This window comes from Macrobrachium rosenbergii, chromosome 48 (assembly GCF_040412425.1).
Source record: "Macrobrachium rosenbergii isolate ZJJX-2024 chromosome 48, ASM4041242v1, whole genome shotgun sequence".
NCBI classification, from domain to species: domain Eukaryota; kingdom Metazoa; phylum Arthropoda; class Malacostraca; order Decapoda; family Palaemonidae; genus Macrobrachium; species Macrobrachium rosenbergii.
In genome coordinates this window covers 61,452,048-61,469,547 of record NC_089788.1, presented here as the reverse complement: position 1 = coordinate 61,469,547, position 17,500 = coordinate 61,452,048, and the positions used below count along the sequence as shown (strand labels likewise).

General features: G+C 35.4%; 1 protein-coding gene across 2 annotated transcripts in view; it reads right to left on the bottom strand.

Annotated features, from left to right (window-relative positions):
* LOC136831453 (facilitated trehalose transporter Tret1-like) overlaps positions 1-17,500 on the bottom strand; it is a 280,303-nt gene that overhangs the window by 37,911 nt on the left and 224,892 nt on the right. The window contains exons 19-20 of one of the 2 annotated variants that reach the window (XM_067091927.1): positions 12,967-13,108; positions 7,695-7,793 (exon numbers count right to left, since the gene is read on the bottom strand). The gene's annotated coding sequence lies outside the window, so the exon portion shown is untranslated. The remainder of the gene's footprint in view (positions 1-7,694; positions 7,794-12,966; positions 13,109-17,500) is intronic. The other variant, XM_067091928.1, reaches the window with a different exon arrangement.

The following is a 17,500-nucleotide window of genomic DNA, read 5'->3' as shown; positions in this document are numbered from 1 at the left end:
GTGAGTCTATTTATAGCTGCATACGACTTGAAAGTAAAAATGACCTTAGATAAGAGGCATTACTTTCTAAAAATAATGGCCAATTTTCTCAGACTAACGTTTCGAAGACTTGCCGACACCTAGATTGCGGTTCCAATTTGACATTCAGCATTTCTTAGCCTTTGGGGATCATGAAATATTTTTAAGGGTATCGTGATGGTGTTGGTACTGTAAAGGGAATATAGCCACCCTTCATTTTGCTATATTCTAATGTAGTTACTAATAACGAGATAGTAAATAATAAAGGGTAGATATTTGCTTAAACTAAGAGTAGATGGTTGCGTATACGTCAGGTTATCTTTCAATAAATATTGTCATATTTATAATTAAATTCATAAACGTACTCAATATATATATATATATATATATATATATATATATATATATATATATATATATATATATATATATATATATATACATATATATATATATATATATATATATATATATATATATTTTTTTTTATCAGTCATATATTTTGTAATGAGAAAGCACAGTTAGCACAACGCTAATAATGGCCGCAATCACTTCAGCCGTCTAACTACTAAAGAAATAATTAACTGTTAAGACTGATCTACAGAGGCAATAGGTGGCGCGGCCAACAGTGTCTTCTGCTCAGCACAGTGCAGGAAAAACTAAAGGCTCTTTGTCGAGTCCCTCCTGCCACAGCTGCCTCCTTGCTGCCTTTTGCCTTTAAGCTCGTTTCTTCCCCCCTAGCTGTCTAGCATTTTTAACTTTACATCGATGAAACATTCCCTTCTCATTTCAGAAAAATCCTCAGGAAAGCGCCATGAATGTCTGAGAATGGGACTTAGTACACTTATTTGTAATATAGTTAGCATATGATATATGTATAGTACAAACAAACACATATATATATGTTATATATATAAATATATTTATAAATAAATAAATATATATATATATATATATATATATATATATATATACATACATATATATATATATATATATATATATATATATATATATATATATATATATATATATATATATATATATATAATAGATATATATGATATATTACTGAGTGAAACCATTACAGAATTTAAACAAGTAAAAAATGCGCCGAAGTTTCTTCTTCGGGCAATCGCGTTTTCTGTACCTCGTATAATCAAGACCACCGAAAACAGATCTATCTTTCGATGGTCTCGGTATAATGCCGTATGACCCGTGGCCCATGAAACTTTAACCACGGCCTAGTGGTGGCCTGGCCTATATCGTTGCCGGAAGCACGATTATGGCTAACTATAACCTTAAACAAAATAAAATACTACTGACGCTAGAGGGCTGCAATTTGGTAAGTTTGATGATTGGAGGGTGGATGATCAACATACCAATTTGCAGCCCTCTAGCCTCAGTAGTTTTTAAGATTTGAGGGCGGACAGAAAAAGAGCGGGACAGACAAAGCCGGCACAATAGTTTTCTTTTACAGAAAACTAAAAAGGAACACGTGGTCGTATGAATAAGAGCCTGTTCACTAGAGAGAGAGAGAGAGAGAGAGAGAGAGAGAGAGAGAGAGAGAAGAGAAGAAGTAAGTAATGACCAATTAAAATGCTGAGAAAGAGAAACTTTTTGTCGTGCTCTCATACCTGCTCACAGCGTTTGCTTCTCATACGAAATTCATACCAATTTTATCACCTCCGCCTTCGCTTCGTTCACATCTTTGTCCCTTTGTGTCATTATTTATTGCTTAATATTTTTCCCTCCCTCTCTCTTATCTGACTCAAATATCCCTTTATATCTTTCTCATCTTTTCCGGAGTCTCAAAGTTTACATTTCTATTCATTTCCTATTCTTTTTTTTCCGGATTTTTAAGAAAAACTTCTCTGTGTTTCTCTCCCCCCGATCACAGCTTGTTTTTTTTCCTGGATGAAATGATTTTTTCTGGATGAAATAATTTTTAATATCCATTTTGTTTAATCATCTTTCTCAGTATACTAATGTGAACAAATCCCATGGTCACGTCAGTGAGTCTGGTTTGTTATATAAAAATATTGTATAAATGAATAATAATAATAATAATAATAATAATAATAATAATAATAATAATAATAATAATAATAATAATAATAATAATCCCTTCATGTTTAAAACAACTAACGATGTCCACTTAATAGTCAAAGTTTACTTAGAATTTATAGAAATCAATTTTAATCATGAAGTTACATACATAAATGTTTGGTTTTCCAAGTTTACTTACTGTTGTCGTTCACGTATCTAAAGCAACGCATTCACAAAGAATTAAATACAAAAAATCAAAATCTAGACCAGAACCGTTGGGGAGACTGAAGTACGGAGATGTATAGAATGCTTTGGTAAAGAAGCTCTATAAGTTCCCTCCCGACCCATTTCACTTTTAACGGAAAGCGTAATCAGCTGCGGAGCCAAAGCCATTTCGACAGGGAGCCTTGTTTATGTGGGAGCGTTCTTTGCAGCTGAAATGGTCCGCAGGATAACGGTGATTCCCTTCGGGTTCAATCGAGCCAAGAATTCAAGTTTCGATTTCTACATCTTCGACGCAATTTCGATTTAGTTGGGTTTAATCACGTGAAATAAAAATAGTGAAATACTGCACCTTGCAGCAGAATCGCCTTGGATTTATATCAACGTTCACAGAGAGATTAAGGAGTTTAAAGCATACGATGCATTCTTTCAGAAGATGATTTTATCAGCTTCTAAAATTAACTCAAAATACCTTATAACATAAGCATCCCCTTTCTCTTGTCCCTCATTCTCTTTAGAATGAGAAACCGGGTTATCTTTAATGATTCTCATTATCAGGAAGTTTTGGATATTAATTGAGGTTTGAGAGCTCCTATCGTAAGAGAAACCGGTTCTTCTAAGATTATTTTAATTGGTGATTGTTTTTCGTAAAAAACTTACTATAAAGGGGGAGGGAACTTTAATAAAAAATTAAAGACACTTAAAATGAGACAACTGAATTCTGTGGAACTACCCAATGCATTATATTAAATGTAATAACCGCAGTATCTTTGAGACTCACAGTAAACCCAACTTAATCAGAAACGTTTTTGACGGCAAAGATACGAGCGAGAGGAAGTTCCGGCAAAGATTCACCGCCTGTAATATTTCTTGAAAGCCAAATGTTCTCATACCAAGGATGGGATCACAAAACTCATTTCAAAACTAAATTAAACGCTCTGATTGGTCTTCCAGCCATGACCTAAGAAGGACACAAACCGACAAGTCCAACTATTATTCATGTGGCAATCACCAACCATATGTACCTTTTGCTTCTCTCTCTCTCTCTCTCTCTCTCTCTCTCTCTCTCTCTCTCTCTCTCTCTCTCTCTCTCTCTCTCTCTCTCTTCGCTGCATTCTAGCTAACCTCCAAGTTTTCCAGGGTCATTTGTGAGGGTTAGTTTAAAAAAAAAAGCTTAAGATGATGATGCCCAAGACTAAAACGACATAATCTTAACAAATACAAAAGTAAAAGTTACAATTCAGCCACATAAACCACCTGGAAAATTATGAAATTATCGCTGGCGAAAACATAATGTATCATGAATTACCCGAATGTATATATATGAAGAAGAGTCTGTCATAAGAGAAGGGGACTGCACGTAATAGAGAGAAAAAGATTATATATAATATATATATATATATATGTTCAGTAATATATATATATATATATATATATATAATATATATATATATATATATATATATATATATATATATATATATATATATATATATATACATATTTATATATATATACATATTGTACACTGAGAGAGAGAGCAAAAGAAAAACTCGTCAGTTTCCATTTGCTTTTTCGATTCCGTTTTGTGAGAATCTTCCTGGGGACTGAGATAAAAGATATTCAGTTTCACCCTCTGACTTCCTCGACTTTCCTTCACGGATACTTGCAGCTGAGGTTCTCTTTTGTCTTACTGTTATTGCATTTAGGTATGTACTTTTTTTATGTATATATATGGATATACGTATGAATGTGGCCTGTTTCTATGCCTGAGAGCAGCAAAGGAATGGTCTTCTTTCATTTACATCAAAAGACACCGGGACGGAAAAGCTGATGCCCTGTTCTAAGCCAGGCCCGTAAAAGCTAGATAATGATAAGGGTTAGGAAGAAAGAGTCCGTTCGGCCTCTTAATGGAAGGAAGATGATAGAATTCCTGGAAAACATGAAAAGGAACAGAATTCCGAAGTTTGGCAGTAGCAACAAAATGAGTGATCAACGACCCTTGCAGTCTCCATCCACACCAAAGACGTTGAAGTGCATTACAGGTAAGGAAACGCATTTCACTTTCAATTCATGTAGCTGTGATGTAATTCACTGTCAAATTTATTTTGATACTTTCTAAAGAGCTGCGGGATTAAGATTCCTTGAATAAATAAGGGTTGTGTAATCACTCCATAGCAATTTGACATGAAACCAGAGGCACCGTCCTGTAAATTGTTGCATTGTCGGTGTTATTTGATTGAGCCAGGTTTTGCTAGCACGAGCTCTTGCTCTGCAGCAGCCCATAAAACCTTTCGTCTTTTGGCTGCAGAAGTTATCAAATGGATTAAAAATAGGTCACTGGATCATTCTTATATCTTTCTAAATTCCGTTGGAGTTCTACTGAATTATCTGAGTCTACTGAATTCTCTTAATAGACCGGAGACAGATAATGCATATGTAAAAAAATTAAATAAAAAAGGAAGGTTACAAACCAGGGCATACTCATGAGGTCGTACTTACTATTATACAGTCATAATTATATTTTGTTGTTTATTCCTTCAGTAATGAGTTATCTAACTCTACGGCATGACGACAAAACTTTTCGATTTCTTTCAGGTCCTTTTATGAATTTACTCTGGTTCAATGACCACTGATCTTGGTGCCACGCAAATCCCACTTCATCCAAAATCACTTGCACCAACTACCTTACCAGTTTCACTCTTGATTTTTTTTCCACAGAATTTTAGTGTTTTAAATATCCTCCTTGAATCATAACTTGGCTTAATCATCCTTCCATTCCACCGTTAAAGTTCTTCTCAAGTTTCACTCAAGCGAATTAACCTCTTCCTCTGTAATTCTTTACTTTGTTTTAGCTATAGATTTCAACAAACGTTTACTCTCTAAGTTAGGCGAATTTATTAAAAAAACACGTGGCTGAAGTAAAATAAAGAAATAGTTTGGGGAGAAAAGCAAAAACAAATAGAAACGGGAAAAACGTTTTCTCTCCGAGTCACTCCTGGGACAAAGGAGGATCGGAAGGGGCAGAAAAGGATCCGAGTCCCGGTCTTCTTTTTGGTCTCGTCCTTTTCCTCCTCCTCCTCCTCCTCCTCCTGCAATCGATCTCCTTCCTATCAGGGGTTACAAACTTCCTTTATCTCCTATTCCTTTTTATTCTCTACCTCCTCTTTCTCCTTAGGATATTCCCCCTCTTCCTGCTCATCCTAGCTTTTCTTGAGGCGTCTTTCTTCTCTGGACATGACACCCCAGAGAGAGAGAGAGAGAGAGAGAGAGAGAGAGAGAGAGAGAGAGAGAGAACAATATTAATAATAAAAATAATCATTATCACCAAAACTAAAAGGCTAAGGTATCCTTTAACACAGTCGAGGGTTAAATATTTATCGGCAGCGGAGGGGGAGTAGGCATCAAGTTTGGTCTTTTTTTGGATTCCGTTTCATTCCTTTTCCTTTCTTACTCGTTGGGATCTCACATATCCATCTCTCTCTCTCTCTCTCTCTCCGCCACTCTTTCACTTCCTGGTTGCAACCTTTTCGGGTATCCTTAAGATTAGAAACATAAATATAAACAATCAAGCTCAGCAAACCCTCGGAGATACATTCCTTTTTAACAATGCACGAAATAATGTTTAAGGCACCAGTCCTTGTTATCATCAGTCCCTCGTAGGACCAAACAGGCAATCACAGGAGCATGAATACCAGACAGCCCCACCATCTGCACACTCAATATAATTCCTTGGTAGATAATGCTATTTAATGCAGCTCTGGATTACTTTGATGATGTCACTGGCGTAAGAAAAAGTGTCTGGTGCCAATATAGGCACTGGACATCCTCTTGTTCCTGATGCTGAGGCAATGTTACCAATGTTCGGTAATAAAGGAGAGAAATGTTACCAATCCCAGGAAACTGATTAAAGCTTTTACTTGGAAATGCCTTATTAGAAACAAAAGTAAAACCATCAATCACTGTCAGGGACACAGAAGTTGTAGAGGTAACACCTTTAGTGAACACAAAGTGGCAATTGGGGTTCTGCCTCGCTATTTTATCATCTAACGCCCTTCATCTCTGTCTTTCTCTTCCCTACTTGGAGGTGAGGGAATTTCTCAGGAAGATAACAGGTCATGTTCTATCTTATGGAATCTGTAGTGCAAGCACAGTAAGTCTGATCACTTGTTGAATTAAAACAGTGGGTATGGGTAACACAATTTTCCTCTTCAACAAACAATTTACTCTCTAACAAATGAACAGACACAAGTAAAAAAAAAACCTGACAGACAGAGGGACAAACAGGTCAAAGTCTATAAATCCCAAAGCGTCAACTTTGACAGGGTAATGCAAAAGCTTCCAACATATTACAGGGTGTAGCTGTTCACAGAATTTGTTTTTGAAATGGAAATGGATCAAACGTTTCCTAATTTTCATTAAACGTTGATCTCTGAATCTAACAGTATAATGGAACCTCTGCAGGCTGTTAATGTAACTGAATAGGATTAAAATTAATTACTGTAATTGAATGCTACACACATTCACTAAAGAGACAATGGATCGAACTGTCCTTTAACACTCACAAATGTCAGTTTTTTTTTCTGTCGTGTCTTTTACCCTCTTTCATGCGGAAAACTCTAACGCCATTATCACACAGATTGCGTTGCGAGAGAGAGAGAGAGAGAGAGAGAGAGAGAGAGAGAGAGAGAGAGAGAGAGAGTAGGTCACTGGGCCACCGATGTTACAATTGCAACACACTGGTATAGCATCCTTGCAAAGTGCAATGAGAATTTCTTTTTTGTTTTCAACCTTTTGCAATACTTTCTTTCACTCTTCTGTTTAGTTTTGGTTATTTCTTCTCCCTTTGATTGTCGTTTTTCCATATTCATCTTATCTTGGTGTCGGTTTTATTAGAAAAAAATAAAGGTACATGATGCCGATAAGTGGATTTAGTTACACGAATAAGAGGAAATCTCTGTACTGTCTTTCAGTCTGCGTAAGTCTTGGTGCTTTCTTATCCTCCTTTTGGTTTCTAAGCATCATCTATTTATCTGTTTGTTTCTGTCTTCGTAAACTTGCTGTTTTTCCCAATGAACTTTGGCGTCTTCCGCCTCCAATTCCCCGCCTTCTCTCTCTCTCTCTCTCTCTCTCAAGAGGACAATATTGTCGACAGTTTCTCTTTCCAAGACGTCTTTGGTTCTGCCTCTAAACGGGTTGAGCCTCAGCATCCGTACAGGATACGGGATTGATGAGAAACACGAAAAACCAAAGAAGTTTCTCTTACAACGAAGTCTTTTTTTTTTTATTCAGACCTAGATGGAAGTAACCAGAGTGGATCTCCCTTCCAATGTAAGCGGGAGTTTCACAATCAACATGAGGTTACGTGATCTGTCTAACCCTTATCAGCTCTAATGATAACTTACCTGGAACCCTGGAATTTGAACCATGTTGCTTTCCAGACGGTCACATAGGCTTCTATGGCACTGGAATTGTGTTTCCTATGGCGGTCCCCCTTCCACGGACTGAAATGGAGAGAGAGGAACTGGTTAGGTAAGGAAATAGGAAAGAAAAGAAAAGGAGATATTGTTAAAGGATTTAGATATCATCGTTACTGTTGTGATGGTGATTATGGTGTTAGGAGTGTAAAGGGAATAGAGCCAGATTTCTTTTGCTATATACTAATATGGTAACTGAGAAAAAGGGAGATAATGAATGGTGAAGGGTAGATTTTTTTGTATACGTGTGGTTATCTTTCGATAAATATTTTCATATCAATCAACTCATAAACGAACTGTCCCTTATATATATATATATATATATATATATATATATATATATATATATATATATATAAATATATACAGTATATACAATATATATATATATACATATATATATATATATATATATATATATATATATATATATATATATATATATATATATATATACCATTGAGACTGCTAGTATTAATGAGGAGGAACAACTAGCAAAACCCACACAATGACCGAAGTCACTACAGTCGAATACATACCAAATGAATAATTCGTTATTTTGATTGATCAACAGGGCAGAACAGGTGGCTTTGCCATCAGTGTCTTCTGCACAGCACACTGTACTTGTAGGCAAAACTAAGGTTTTTTGCAACTCTTCCGCCACAGCTGCTTTGTTTGCTGCCTTATACCTCTCAGGAGGTTTCATCTCACCTAGGTGTCTAGCTTTTTAACTTACTTCGCAAAAATATTCCCTTCTCATTTCACAGCAAATATTTTGGAAGGCAGCCAGGAGAGTCTGGGAATGTGACTTAGTACACTTATTTTTAATATTAATTAGTTTGTCAACAATTCAGCTGTTCCTACTAGATATATATATATATATATATATATATATATATATATATATATATATATATATATATATATATATATACATATACATACGTATATATACATATGATATATATATATATATATATATATATATATATATATATATATATATATATATATATATATATATATATATTAAGAGCCTTTGTGGCTCAGTCGGTAGAGCAGCGGCCTAGGACTTCGTAGAGACCCGTGGAGCGGGTTCAAATCCGCAGCCGACTGGTCAGTGAAGGCAGACACTTTGCTATCCATGTAGACACCCCGGAATTACGTATGTAATCAACGGATAGGTTTGCTGAAAAGCAAATGGGTGTTACAGACTAATACACACACATAAACAAAGCCACTCCAACATCTAAAAAAATAACAGACACCTCACACGTCTCGAACCGTCGACCTACCCGCCCAGTTCTCCTCGCTGCTTGGGAGAAAGGGGCTGGGGATTGGCACGATACACGTACACATCATTACCGGGGTCTAAGCGATGTCAGGCAGGGCAGCCGATCGAGGCTACGGCCTACCCCAACGCCAAATCAAAGTCCTTCGTAAAGAAGGCATCGTGCTTACCCCATATAGAAAATGGGAAAAAAGCACGTTAAAACGAAGAAGAAGATATATATATACCATTAAGAAGTTCTCAATGAAATTCTGTATCTCCAAACAGAGAAGAGAAAAGGACAAGGAAGACTTTTACAAGCGAGCAATAAAGAGGGAGGAGGCGTTTCCTCCAGGCATTGAACACCCGAGGGAAAAGCCCCGAGATCCTCTTCTGGAGACAACGGCCAATCTTCGGTGAATTTAAGAACCAACTTTCTCGGGGAAATGTGTCTCAGGCTTCGTTTTAGTTTGAGGAAATGTAGCGAAGCGAGGAGGTTCCTTTAAGCTTCTTTCTAAATTGCTTTTCAATTTTAATTAATGAAAATCCCAGGAAAAACTTTCCTATCATTTTAGCATGTTTCCTTTTTCTATCGTGAGAATACTGCCTTGCTCATCTTTTGCTGATATATTTCTCAATCACTGTCATTCTTGATTTGTTTGGTCCAACTCTCCCAGAAAAGAATCAACGATGCCTTTTCAGAAAAGGGAAAGACCCAATTCTTCTCGTCGCTATAAAATAATCCCCAAATTCCTCCTCATTCTTTCCTGAATCACTTGCGATGGGATTAAAATTGAGAACGAGGAAACAAATATCACAACCAAGGAATGAAGGGGAGTTCCAAACACCAAAAAATGAGTAAGCTTTTATTTCTCTAACAAAGAAATTGCTTTAATATTTTATCGTAATCCTCGAAGCGCTGAGTTAGTTATGGCCCTACTTCCAGATTATTCACCTACTCTTTTTTCAGTTGATAGAAAATGACTGGACGTTCTCCCCCTATTCGTTTTGGGTCGGGTTTCATAGAACTGCGATTCTCTGCATATGCTGTTACATCACGTTTTATGTGTCTACATTTCGACCATTTCGATTTCATTTAGGGGGACCTGGCATTACTTCACATAATTTTTTCGTGCTTTCGGTTATGGGACCTGACTTAGTTTTATGAATTTTTCTTTTTATTTCGGTGTGAATGGTTAATAACTCGAAGGGGGACGTTTATCTATCCCTTTATTGCGTTAATCTAAATATTAATACCCTCCTTCATATCTTGATTTTCATATATACAGATATATATATATATATATATATATATATATATATATATATATATATATATATATATATATATATATATATATATATATATATATATATATATATATATATATATATATATATATATATATATATATATATATATATATATATATATATATATATATATATATATGTGTGTGTGTGTGTGTGTGTGTGTGTGTGTGTGTGTATCTACTCACACTTGGACGAGGAGAACTGTGAGAAGGGAGGCATGAGATGAAAGAAGCTTTGTGGAAGATAAAGCAGAAGAAAAATACATGTGACATAACTTCACAGACGCCATTTGATTCAAACGCCCTTTAGGAGAGGCTGTTGCAGGAGACACTGCAGTTCTTGTTTACTGCACTACAGCTACGCCATCAACACAGTCAGCTGACCAACATTTGCTAACTCATGCTAATGTTACAGAAAACTAAAGGAATTTCGGGTAAGAGGTTCTTTCAGAGGTATAGTGAGCCTTTCGTCTGAATAAACATGTGAAAAGTGAGGCTGGGAGAAACGACGTCATTATGTCTGGCCATTTCAGCATGAAACGAAAAGCGTCAACAAATGGGCCAAAGGGAAGTAGGAGGGAGGCACCCGATAAATCTGAAGGCGTTCTGAAATGGCAAATGTTCCCCGAAATATGGAAGAAAAATATGGAAGGGAAAATGGAAGGGTTAAAAGGAAGGGAATATCCCGCTCCTCTGACATAGAAATTATCGCGTTGGGGTTGCCCACCATAAACATGTGGCTATGGAGAGAGAGAGAGAGAGAGAGAGAGAGAGAGAGAGAGAGAGAGAGAGAGAGATAGTTAGGTACTGCGGTAGCAACAAAAGATTCTGCTTAATTGATGTTGTGAAGGGAAATGAAAGAGTCCGGATCCAATTATTCAAAACTTTTTCAAGTATTTTTTCCATAATCAATGATCTTGTTCGCGTCCAGTCAGTTATGCACGTAAATGAAGTGCGGATTATGGAAAGAAAGACCTTTTGCCCTGAAAAGAGTATAAAGTGATCTATGAAAAATCACAGTCCATGCAGTGGAAATATTGACCCTTTAACTTTTCTCTTTCTCCTCTGAAGTGCTCGAAATCAGGAAGGAAATGAATGAAGAGGTTCTCCTCCCCAGATGGGGAACGATCCCAGGATGCTTGGAAGGGAGGTCAGCACTTAGGAGCTGCGGAAAATAACCCAGAAGATTCATAGGTATTCAAGTAGATACAGTTCTCCCATTCGAACTAAAGTTCTTTAAGTAATAATGATAAAAAAAGTAACACTCACCAAAACTGAGAAATATAGGCAAATTAAAATAGGAGAAGAAACGAGATGAAACAATAGAAGGAAATTCGAAGACCAAAAAATGAGAATCCCTCTTCTCTCGACAAAGAAAAAGAGCAAATGAGATCAGAGCGAAAAGCAAACAAAGAGACGACATGAGCACAAGAAGCGAAGCGACCAAAGCCATTAATATTCCATTTATGAATCCTTCCTTTCAATGCGTCATCACACAATAATTACTTCGGGGAATAAAAGGTTTGATTAAAACTTCCCGGTTTATTTTTGTGGTCGGAGATTTTCCATTCAAGATTCTGTTCCATATCTATCGATTCATTTCAGGGAATCTGGAAATAATTTGATCAAAGAATTGTGAAGCTTGATTTGTCTCGCTTCTTTCACAACAACAAGGGGACAGTTTTGAGATGTACTCGTTACCTTTCATTATCAATATTTTCTTACAGCATAAAATTTCATCCATTCTTGTGTGGTCACATTTTTTTCAAGATATATATACATATATATATATATATATATATATATATATATATATATATATATATATATATATATATATATATAAATATCTTCCTTGGGACGGAACGATTCGAACCCAAATCTGAGATGTCAGAAAGACATATACATATTGCTAGAGCTGGAAACTTCACATCCACATCATGGCAGTATAACTTTTAAACGCATATTGTTTTTGAGGATCGTCAGCCCAATAAGTTCATCTCCCATATTCATATCCATCACAAAATTAGTGCTTAGATCAAACGACGCAAGGATCTGCCAAAAGCAGTTCGGCTCCATCGTGAATCTTAGAATTTTCATCTCATATATATATATATATATATATATATATATATATATATATATATATATATATATATATATATATATATATATATATATATATGTATGTAGATATATTGATTTATTTATATATATTCATATGTATATTTATGTATGTATGCATATATTTAAATTAAATGCTGCAACGGTAAACAGAAGACGAGCAGTGAAACAAGACTTATCGAAAGCCTTCAGTAATCCGCTGATGAAACTTCGTAACTCATCAAGAAAAGTCTGAACACTTCACACAATTACTGCAGCATCTTACAGCAATCCTTTGAAAGAAATCCGAGAAAGAGTCTAAGCGAACATCTTTGGAGATGTGGCTTTCAAAATCTACTGTGCATAAGATTCTGCGGAAAAAAAATTAAAACGAAAGCTTACAGAGTCCGAATGCATCAAATCTACAGATGCTACAGTTCCTTCACCAACATATGGTCTACCAGACCGTGGTTTACCAATAACAGAACCTGCTTCCTTAAATTTCTTCACCCACCTGACTATGCAATTCCTGCCTGGTGCTTCTTTTCCGTACTGGGTTGTAAACCTTCTTTGGACAGCGACAGTACATTTTAGCTCAGCCAACCAAAGAACGCAGTCTACTTTCTCTTCTAGTGAGCCAAGGGTCAACAACAGTTCTGAAGAAGGAGTCGTTTTCAAGTTTCAGAAATTGTGAAAGATATTTGATTAAACAAATAATAAATAAAACTTCAGAAGAAGAGAAAAACTAGACACAAAGCTCTCTTATCCCTTTTACAGATTAATTCCATCACGTATAATTACCAAGCTACAAATATTTCAAATAGCACCATGAATTTATGGACACCCTTGATATATATATATATATATATATATATATATATATATATATATATGTATATATATATATATATATATATATATATATATATATATATATATATATATATATATATATATATATATATATATATATATATATATATATATATATATATATATATATATATATATATATATATATATATATATATATATATATATATATATATATATATTATATTGTACTTTCATACGTCCTCATAGAGTTTGGTTGCAATAAGAAGTTCATATCAATTTTGTTACATCCGCCTTCAGTTCGTTGACGTCTTTGTCCCTTCATGTTGCTATTTATTGCCTTTTATGTTCCTTCTCTCTCTTATCTGACTCAGATATCCTTTTATATCTATCTCATCTTTTCCGGCTGTGCCAGTTTCCATCTCTATTCAGTCCCTATTCTGTTTGTTTTTTCTTTCCCGTTTTCTATGAGAAACCTCTCTCTCTCTCTCTCTCTCTCTCTCTCTCTCTCTCTCTCTCTCTCTCTCTCCCTTTCCTATCACGGCGTCTGAGGGGCCAGAATACACTCATATTGCTTTTTTTTTCTACATGAAATAAGTCTTAATATCTTTGTTGTTTAATCATCTTTCTTATTATTGTGTTAAGAACAATTCTCTTGGTCACGTCAGTGACTGGTTTATTATATAAAAATATTGTCATGAATAATAATAATAATAATAATAATAATAATAATAATAATAATAATGATAATAATAATAATAATATATAATATATAATTATGTAACTTTTGCCTTGGACAGCATGGCAACATAGAGTGATATCCATAGGGTTCCCAGCAATTCCTACTTCCTTTAGGATAAGGTTGCTGGCCCCAAGCCTTAATCCACTTCAGCTATGACCAACCAAAGCCGAATATGCTGCATTAGTCAGGTCTACAGAGAAACAGTGTTTTAGTAAAATGCTCAGCATCGCCAGAATTCGAACCTGACTCTTCACGAAGGTGAGACGACCGTTCTGCTCATGTGCGCATGCATGTGTGTAAGTACGCGTTTATGTATCACTGCTTCTTACTGAGCAACTGAATTCTCACTGAACTCTGACAGCGTAGGTTATGCAATTACCCAGCATTATTCATTTGTATTAATTTCCTTTTATTTTCCCTCCAATGCAAAAAAAAAAAAAAAAAAAAAAATCGTACCCAACATTTTGTGTCTCATTTCGCTTTATCTTGGAAACTGTGTGCGCGCGTGTGTGTGTGTAAAACTTACACTGTGTTTACAGCTTTGGTACGCAAGGCATTTTCAATAACAACGTTTCCAAAGCACAATCATTTTAAGAACAACTAAGACGTAATTAATCCTTTTCTGCTATATTGTAAACAGTTATTTCACCGCAAAGTATCACGGAAGCTTGTGTGTGTGTGTGTGTGTGTGTGCGTGTGTATGTCTTTACTTCTACATATGGCATTTCATCAATGATGATATCGCTGTTCAGCTCCTCTCTCTCTCTCTCTTTTTCAATTGACTCTAATATGATTATCACACATAACAGTACACAACAGAATACTTTATCACTGTTAATATAGTATTTCATCTCTTATCACTAATTTTTCAATTAATTCCATAATGCTGTTTTGTAGTTCCCTATGTTTACATTCATGTTTCATAAGCTTCGAAGGTAACAATGCTTTGTTTTGTATTTTACTTTATTGTTATTTTGTCATGCACAATACGAGAGAGAGAGAGAGAGAGAGAGAGAGAGAGAGAGAGAGAGAGAGAGAGAGAGAGAGAGAGAGAGAGAGAGCATTCGAAAACGCACAAAGAGACTCCCCTATATATACACACACACACACAACCTACCTTTCTCCTCTATCATTCGTCATTTTTCTTTTCTAGATATTTTGTCCTAATTTTCGCAGCATATTTCCAGCTGACTCTTTGATGATTATCACACCATATCAGCTCATTGCTGAAAAATAATTTACCATTTCTGGTCTTTTGTATGAAAAAACGTTCATGCAATGTTTGCGTATCACACGCGCAGTGCATGTCTCCGTACGCGTTGCTTACATTTCCAAATTCACTTAAGTTTTTTGTTTATTCTATGACTTTTGTTAACATCTGGTTTAGTCTCAGCTTTTTCCGTCAGTATTTTCTATTTTTTGCGTGTTACAAACGATACATAAAAAATCATGAAAGGAAAAAGTCATTCAAAAATACCAAACAGCAATTGTTTCCCAACCTGTTGTTTCACGGATTGAAGAGGTGAAGTTGCCAGTATATGAGAATTTCGATAAAAAGTATTTATCTATTATAAAAATGCATAAATTTTATGCTATAGTGATGTGCCATACCGACGCATGGCGCATCTCCCGCATGGGACATGACACCCCAACAGTAAAATATTAATTAAAAATATTCATAATGCGAATTTCGTCAAGAATTTTGTCAGACATTAAGTCAACACGTTGCACTACTTATATAAGATCGTCTCCCCTTCCCTTAAGCCAGCAACACTCTCTCTCTTTCTCTCTTTTGCATTGTGATTTTTATTGCTTTTTCATAATTTTATGCAGTGAAAATTATGGCAAAACATACAGAAATAACAACGAAATTTAGGGCGATATCGAATGTGTTTCTCTCTCCCCTTTGCATTATGATTTTTAGTGGATTTCTTATTTTTTTGCAGTGAAAATTATGACAAACCACATACAAATAAAAAATAAGAAAATACGGTAGACTGAAAACTTGAATAGCACAATAACATAAAACACGAATAAAAAAAGGGTAGGAGTGTGTGTGCGTGTCTGTTATACGTGAAGCATCCGAGGAATGTTGAATGCTTTGCTCTCTCTCACTTACATTGTGCATGATTACAGTAGTTGATTACAAGCAATATCCTTTAATAAAATGTGAACAAAAAACATAATGTTAAAGAAGACATAAAACAAAGAGTATTTTTAATCATTGTGAATGTTTTAGAGAAGTTAAATGCGGGCCTACCCACTCTACTCACCCTAAGTGGCATTCCTACCCCCTCTCTGCATGGGAAACTCCTTCCCTGGCCAACCGTTCCCTTAACAACACTTTTTCTGCATTCTCATTCTCGTGAATAGCTTCTCTCTCCCATCATAGCCAGCCCTCCAATTCTTCACATCCTGGAAACTCTTTCCCCAGCCCCTACTGAACCCTTTCTCAGCCTGTTTTGTGCGTAAGCAGTGTCACCAAAATTTCCTTAGACCTGTATAGCATTGGCAACCATCAGAGGGTGGTTTTTTCAGTTTTTATGAATCAAAAGTTTCACTGGTCCCTGGGGTCCAGTTATGTTCAGATAATGTTGAGTTTCGAATAATGCAAATTCGGATAACTGAGGGATTACTGTAATTTATAGAAATCAATTTAAATCACAACGTTCTTTACATAAAGGTTTCCTTTTCCCAGTTTAATTGCCATTGTTGAAGACGTATCTACAGCAACTCATTCACAAAGAATTAGCAACAAAAATCAAAGACTAAGTTAGAATCTTGAAGGAGACTTATAGATTGAGATGTATAGAATGCATCGTAAAGGAAGCCCTATAAATTCCCTCCAGACTAATTTCATTTTTACCTGAAAGCGTAATCAGCTGCCATTTCCGACAGTGAGCCTTATTTATGTGATGCGTTCTTTGCAGCTGAAATGGTCCGTACTATAATGATGATTCCCCCCTTGGTTCAATAACTTGGCTCTGTAACTGCTATATCATGAAATAAAATAATGTATAATACTGCATCTTGAAGGAGAATCACTTTGGATTTTTATCAATGTTCACCAAGAGATGAAAGAGATTAAAGTATAAGATAGCGTCTTCTGGAAATAATTTATCACTCTCTGAAATTAGGCAAAAATAGTTATCTCATAAAGTTTGCCCATCTCTTCTTCCAAATACTATTTACTAAGGGAAACTTGGTTTTCTATAATGATTCCTTTTATGGGGAAGTTTTGGAAATGAGTGAGCTCCTAAAATCTTTTATTGTAAGAGACGTCGATCCTTTGAAGATTATTTAGTTGGTGCTTTTTCATTTCATTGAAAAACCACATAAACGGGAGAGATAGCTTGAATAAAGTTATAAAAGAAAATTAAAATAACAAACTGATTTCTTTGGAACTGCACTGTATATTAAATCGAATACCCTCATTGTTATTGAACCTCACAATAAACCCAACTGTCAGACA